Source organism: Eurosta solidaginis, chromosome 4 (genome assembly GCF_040869045.1).
Source record: "Eurosta solidaginis isolate ZX-2024a chromosome 4, ASM4086904v1, whole genome shotgun sequence".
In the NCBI taxonomy this organism is placed as follows: Eukaryota; Metazoa; Arthropoda; class Insecta; order Diptera; family Tephritidae; genus Eurosta; species Eurosta solidaginis.
In genome coordinates this window covers 158,109,813-158,117,783 of record NC_090322.1, presented here as the reverse complement: position 1 = coordinate 158,117,783, position 7,971 = coordinate 158,109,813, and the positions used below count along the sequence as shown (strand labels likewise).

Here is a 7,971-nt window from a genome sequence, read left to right as displayed (position 1 = left end):
TCGCTCAGCACTTCAGTATCAGCCTTATATGGGTACCTGGGCACAGGGATATCGAAGGCAATTGCAGCGCAGACGAGCTGGCCAGAAGAGGCACCACCGACCATATCCTTCCGGGAAACGATTCGGTAGGCATACCCATGGCCACTTTCAGGCTTCGTGTGAACACAAGCACTATAAGGATCGCAAATGGACTATGGTCAGCCATATCATCGTGTGAGACATCCAGGCAAACCTGGCCCTCATATGACAAGGGGCGCACAGAAGCGCTTCTGATTTTAAATAAATCAGTTCTATCGTCCCTGATAAGGGTTCTAACAGGGCATTGCTTAATAGGCACGCAGGGTGCTAGAATGGGGGTAACGACCTTCGACTATTGTCGCAGCTGCAGATGTACAGAAGAGGAAGAGAGCGTCCAGCACCTTCTCTGTCACTGTCCAGCGCTTAGTAGGCGTAGGATGGCTATCCTTGGTAAACCTTTTCTACATGATCTCGCTGAGGTCTCTTGCTATGAAGTAAAGGCTCTGGCATAATTTATAATTTCCACGAGGTGGTTTGACCCGCTTTACGCAGGGTAGGAGTCCCCTTTTGAGACCGTATAGGGTATTACAATGGGCCCACTGGTGGCCTAAGTAGTGAGCTGTTACCATAGTGTTCGGCTCAGCCTTTGCAACCTAACCTAACCTAACCTACCATAAACCTATAATTTCAATTATAATATTCCTGAATAACCTATGTATGTACATATCTTGTAAGATAATAATAAAATTTTTTTACCAATATTAACTTCTCATTTATTCAATAAAAGTAAAAGATTTGTTTTCTTATCGGTCACCACACTTAAAAAGTGTAACTTGAATTAATATCAAAGAAAACAAAATGTTGCATAAATATTATAATTGCATAAGTTGATAATATGCAATAGCTTTACTGCGGCAGACCCCGAGTGCCACACGTCCTTTTTTTCGTCAAATTACGACCTAAAGAATTGAAATTTAATGCTTTGAAGTCAAAGTCAAATTTCGTGTTGAACCGTGTTATAAATGACCATTACCTTAAAGCCAATATTTTTTAAATCAAGAATAATGAACAAAATTTGATTTTTATTAAACGGTTTTATTTTATTATTCATAATAAAAGTCGAGGGGTCATTTCTCGTTTACTATGAGGATTTTCAACTTAAAATTTTAAACGAACTTTCCCGTTACTCTGCAATGCTGATCCTTAAAAAAAATGACGGAAAACTTGAATAATAGTGCTGAAAATGGGTAAGATTATGTATACAAAATTTGATTTCATTTCCACATCATATATGAAAAATGTTGCTCATACGCCCCGACCAACTAATCCAATATGTATGATTATCATGATTCAATCACAAGAGGTTTCCTCCGCTGACAAACTTTTTGACAATTGCAGCCATGTTGCTCTCAAATCGAGTTGGCATTCGTTAACTGTGTTATTTCTTTACGATTTTCCGAAAAATATTAGTAATAGAAATAAGCAATCAGTTCACAAATACCCGATAAGTACTAAGCTGCATAATTGCTTAGAACATTTTTTTTCAATTTTATGATGAATTTATTAACTATGCGATGCCTTACCTCAGAATGCCTTTTATTAGCTCCCTCTTATGTCAAAGTGCATTGAACTTATGCTCAGGTAGGGAGTTTTTGAAACAAATTTTAAGATAGTGTATTTTTGAATATAATTCTGAGGTACGGCATTTTTCAAACAAATTCTGAAAGAAAGGTCAAACAAACATAAATCTTTATCAATTCACGAAATATTTAATAGAAAATGAATTATTTCTCTCAAAACCTGTTGGCATTTACAAATTTATTATCACTGCTAATATACTACTTAAGTCTACTATAATTATGGCTGAAGGGGATAGAATTATTCGCCGTTTTACTTACTTCGTAAAAGCAACCCATCCAGATTTTTAAATTAGGGAGTGTCAAAGCTCTGTCACCATTGGAGAACAAACCTCTAGTAATTTAATCATATATGATTATAATAACAAATGATTATTTACTTCTAAAAGACGAAAATACTTTGCGCAAATTATGAGTGATGCGACAACTAATACATTGCGCATATAGCGTTTTACTACTTAAGCGCCAAATACACGACACGAACATTTCCGCGAACATCCCGTTATGTCATGTTTCTGCGACCTTTTCCGTCGTGTACGGTGGTGTTTGCCAGTTCGCGCAAATGTTCGCCAAAAATCAAAATATTTTAATTTTTGGCGAACATTTGTGCGAATTGTTCGTGCGTGTATGGCGAAATAGCTCATAATCGTAGTAATTTCTGAACAGAACAGACGTTCGCGGAAAAGTAAAATGGACAATAAAAAATTTCTGAGTGAATTTATTGAAATCTATAAATCTTTGCCATCATTATGGCAAGTAAAAAGCAAAGATTATTGTAATAGAATTAAAAAGAATAATGATTATGCGACTTTAATCGAAAAATTAAAAGAAGTAGATCCTGATGCCACAAAGGATACAGTTATAAAAAAATAAGTAGTTTGCGGGCGCAATACCGGCGTGAATAAAAAAAAAGAGAAATAGTTTGAAGTCTGGTGCTGGTGCTGAGGATGAATATGTTCCTACTCTTTGGTGCTATGATGTGCTATGCTTTTTGAAAGATCAAGAAGAACCTTTGGCAGGCGTTACCACAATGCAGGATGAAAATACAAACACATTTGAGGTAAGAAAAAAAGTCAAAATTTTATTGTTTCTTTTTTTTGTGAACACAAACATTCATTTTGTTTTTATTCCGTAAGTGATTCACTTTCTTATATTTAATATATTGTTCTGTCACGGAACTGCTCCCACTGTATTAAAATAATTACAATATTTATCTCGAGTAGTTTTTGCTCAATTGGATGAATTCTTTGCACAAGAAGCTTGAAGAGCTGTAAGTCCATGGTCATTATGCCAATCGGCGTATTCTATCGCTCCGGGATCTGTTTCTTCAACATCGAATCCACCTTCAAAATACGTCTCCTCATTTTGCCTCCGTAAAAAGTTATGCAAGTAGCAACAGGTTAACACAATTTTCGTGACTTTTTCTGGTGATAAATTAATAGTTTGTAGGAGAATTCTAAATCTTGATGCTAAAATGCCAAAACAGTTTTCAACAATTCTTCTCGCCCGAGAAAGCCTGTAGTTAAAAATTATTTCTTCTTCCTTGAGTGTGTTGTGGCTAAATGGCTTCATGATATTTTCTAACAGGGGAAAAGCATCGTCAGCTACGAATACAAATGGTAGTTTTTCTTCGCAGTTTGGAAGCGGCTGAGGGTCAGGAATTTTCAATGTTTTACTTTTTAGAGATGAAAAAAATTTTTTTTCGCTAAAAAGACCGGCATCAGACGCTCTTCCATTTGTGCCAACATCCACCATCAAAAATTCGTAATTAGCATTAACCACTGCCATTAAAATGATGGAACATTTTTATACTCAGTTGAGCAGAGCTCACAGAGTATATTAAGTTTGATTGGATAACGGTTGGTTGTACATATATAAAGGAATCGAGATAGATATAGACTTCCATATATCAAAATAATCAGGATCCAGAAAAAATTTGATTGAGCCATGTCCGTCCGTCCGTCCGTTAACACGATAACTTGAGTAAATTTTGAGGTATCTTGATGAAATTTGGTATGTAGGTTCCTGAGCACTCATCTCACATCGCTATTTAAAATGAACGATATCGGACTATAACCACGCCCACTTTTTCGATATCGAAAATTTCGAAAAACCGAAAAAATGCGATAATTCATTGCCAAAGGCGGTTAAAGCGAAGAAACTTGGTAGATGGGTTGACATTATGACGCAGAATAGAAAATTAGTAAGATTTTGAACAACGGGCGTGGCACCGCCCACTTTTACAAGAAGGTAATTTAAAAGTTTTGCAAGCTGTAATTTGGCAGTCGTTGAAGATATCATGATGAAATTTGGCAGGAACGTTACTACTATTACTATATATGTGCTAAATAAAAATTAGCAAAATTGGATGAAGGACACGCCCACTTTTTAAAAATTTTTTTTTTTTAATTCAAATTTTAACAAAAAATTTAATATCTTTACTGTATATAAGTAAATTAAGTCAAAATTCAACTCCAGTAATGATATGATGCAACAAAATACAAAAATAAAAGAAAATTTCAAAATGGGCGTGGCTCCGCCCATTTTCATTTAGTGTGTCTAGAATACTTTTAATGCCATAAGTCGAACAAAAATTTACCAATCCTTTTGAAATTTGGTAGGAGCATAGATTCTATGACGTTAACTGTTCTCTGTGAAAATGGGCGAAATCGGTGGAAGCCACGCCCAGTTTTTATACACAGTCCACCGTCTGTCCTTCCGCTCGGCCGTTAACACAATAACTTGAGCAAAAACCGATATATCTTTACTAAACTTAGCCCACGTACTTATCTGAACTCACTTTATCTCGGTATAAAAAATGGCCGAAATCCGACCATAACCACGCCCACTTTATCGATATCAAAAATTACGAAAAATTAAAAAAATGCCATAATTCTATACCAAATACGAAAAAAGGGATGAAACATGGTAACTGGATTGGTTTATTGACGCAAAATATAACTTTGGAAAAAACTTTGTAAAATGGGTGTGACACCTACCATATTAAGTAGAAGAAAATGAAAAAGTCCTACAAGGCGAAATCAACAGCCCTTGTAATCTTGGCAGGAATACTGTTAGTGTTATTGAATATATAAATAAATTAGCAGTACCCGACAGATGATTTTCTGGATCACCTGATCCACATTTGGTCGATATCGCGAGAACGCCTTCACATATACATCTAAGGGCCACTCGCTTTTAAAACCCTCATCAATACCTTTAATTTGATAATGGCGATATCTCGAAAAGGCGTGCACCTATAGACCTAATGCCCACTCCCTCTTAAAATGCTCAGTAACACCTTTCGTTTGATACCCATATCGGAAAAACATTCTAGAGTCACCCCTGGCCCACCCTAATGGCGATATCTCGAAAAGGCGTCCACCTATAGACCTAATGTCCACTCCCTCTTAAAATGCTCAGTAACACCTTTCCTTTGATACCCATATCGTACAAACATTCTAGTGTCACCCCTGGCCCACCCTAATGGCGATATCTCGAAAAGGCGTCCACCTATAGACCTAATGCCCACTCCCTCTTAAAATGCTCAGTAACACCTTTCGTTTGATACCCATATCGTACTAACATTCTAGAGTCACCCCTGGCCCATCCTAATGGCGATATCTCGAAAAGAGGTCCACCTGTAGACCTAATGCGCACTCCCTCTTAAAATGCTCAGTAACACCTTTCGTTTGATACCCATATCGTACAAACATTCTAGAGTCACCCTTGGTCAACCTTTATGGCGATATCTCGAAAAGGCGTCCACCTATAGAACTGAGGATTACTCCCTTTTAAAATACTCATTACCACCTTTCATTTGATACCCATATCGTACAAACACATTCTAGAGTCACCCTGGCCCACCCTAATTGCGATATCTCGAAAAGGCGCCCACCTATAGACCTAATGCCCACTTTCTCTTAAAATGCTCAGTAACACCTTTCGTTTGATACGCATATCGTACAAACATTCTAGAGTCAACCCTGGCCCACCCTAATGGCGATATCTCGAAAAGGCGTCCACCTATAGACCTAGTGCCCACTCCCTCTTAAAATGCTCAGTAACACCTTTCGTTTGATACCCATATCGTAAAAACATTCTAGAGTCACCCTTGGTCCACCTTTATGGCGATATCTCGAAAAGGCGTCCACCTATAGAACTAAGGATTGCTCCCTTTTAAAATACTCATTACCACCTTTCATTTGATACCCATATCGTACAAACACATTCCAGAGTCACCCCTGGCCCACCCTAATGGCGATATCTCGAAAAGGCGTCCACCTATGGACCTAATGCCCACTCCCTCTTAAAATGCTCAGTAACACCTTTCGTTTGATACCCATATCGTACAAACACATTCTAGAGTCACCCCTGGCCCACCCTAATGGCGACATTTCGAAAAGGCGTCCACCTATAGACCTAATGCCCACTCCCTCTTAAAACGCTCAGTAACACCTTTCATTTGATTCCCATATCGTACAACTAGAGACACCCCTGGTCCACCTTTATGGCGATATCTCGAAACGGCGTCCACCTAGGGAACTAAGGATCACTCCTTTTCAAAATACTCATTAACAGCTTTCATTTGATACCCATGTCGTACAAACATATTCTAGAGTCACCCCTGGTCCACCTTTATGGGGATTTCTCGAAAAGGCGTTCACCTATAGAACTAAAGCCCATTCCCTTTTAAAATACTCATTATCACCTTTCATTTGATACCCATATCGTACAAACACATTCTAGAGTCAGCCCTGGTCCACCTTTATGGCGATATCCCTAAATGGCGTCCATCCATAGAACTATGGCCTACTCTCTCTTAAAATACTCTTTAATACCTTCCATTTGATACACATGTCATACAACCACATGGGTTACCCTAGGTTCATTTTCCTACATGGTGATTTTCCTTATTTTGTCTCCATAGCTCTCAACTGAGTATGTAATGTTCGGTTACACCCGAACTTAGCCTTCCTTACTTGTTTTTTATAATTATAATAAAAAGATCCAGATCCAGGTGGATTTGTTATATTGACGTGTTTTCCATCAATTGCGCCTATACAATTTAGGAAGTTCCAGCGTGCATCAACATTTTGCGCTTCTACCTTCCAATCTTTTTCTGTTGTGGAAGCTGAAAAGTAATGAAAAACTTATAAATCTTTCTTTTTAGGAATTCACTATTCGACCAAGCAAAAGAAAAGTTTCTGAAGAAGATACACTTATTAAAATTGCATGCGAGAGACTTGCCAACAGCCGCGAATCCACAGAAGGTGACTCCTTGGCTCAATCGTGGGCTTCGCAATATAGTGAAATGGAGGCCTCCCAGAAAACGATTGCGCGAAAATCATATCAGATGTTTTATTTCAAGGTTGCTTAGGAGCATTGGAATTTAGACACGCGATTCAAATCCAAAATGTTTTTAACCCAAGCCAAATATTAACACCAAATGTCATTCCCCAATACCCAATACGCACGTCTACGCAACTTAGCTACGCGGTGCCCCAACACATGCAGAATTATACAATAAGAGTTCCGACTCCTTTAAGTAGCGGCTCGTCCATAAACAGTAGTAGAATGTCACCTCAAGTCACACAAAACGTACGAATCGTTGAAGATCCATCATCCATTAATTCGAGCTCGGTAGAAAACTTACAAAATTTCTTTGCATCGTTTGAAACGGACGAATAATTTATTTTTATTTTTACTTCAAAAAACCAATAATTTTCAGACACACATATGTACACATGAAACTTTTCTTGTTTAGTCGAAAACAAATAATTTAATCAATAAATAATTACCTTAATAAAATCTTTCAATTGACTTATTATGACATCACAAGTCTCTGTAACTATTTTCCCAATCGTTTGGGGCGCAATTGCTGTCAAAAATTTTAAGTCTTTAAAGCTATTGCCACTAGCTAGAAAGCGCAAAGTTAAAGCAAGGCGGTGATGAGGGGGAATCGCTTCTCTCATTATTGTATCCCGTTTCGTTATGAGTGGCAAAATTTTTTGTAAAAGTTGGTCAAATGTTGCCTTGCTCATACGAACGTAATTATACTCAGTTGAGCAGAGCTCACAGAGTATATTAAGTTTGATTGGATAACGGTTGGTTGTACATATATAAAGGAATCGAGATAGATATAGACGTCCATATATCAAATTAATCAGGATCCAAAAAAAATTTGATTGAGCCATGTCCGTCCGTCCGTCCGTCCGTCCGTCCGTCCGTTAACACGATAACTTGAGTAAATTTTGAGGTATCTTGTTGAAATTTGGTATGTAGATTCCTGAGCACCCATCTCAGATCGGTATTT

The 7,971-nt window shown here is 37.7% G+C and overlaps 1 pseudogene; it reads left to right on the top strand.

Annotated features, from left to right (window-relative positions):
• The first annotated feature begins 2,685 nt into the window (after window positions 1–2,685).
• Window positions 2,686–7,434, top strand: LOC137249883 (uncharacterized; annotated as a pseudogene).
• The last annotated feature ends 537 nt before the right edge of the window (window positions 7,435–7,971 follow it).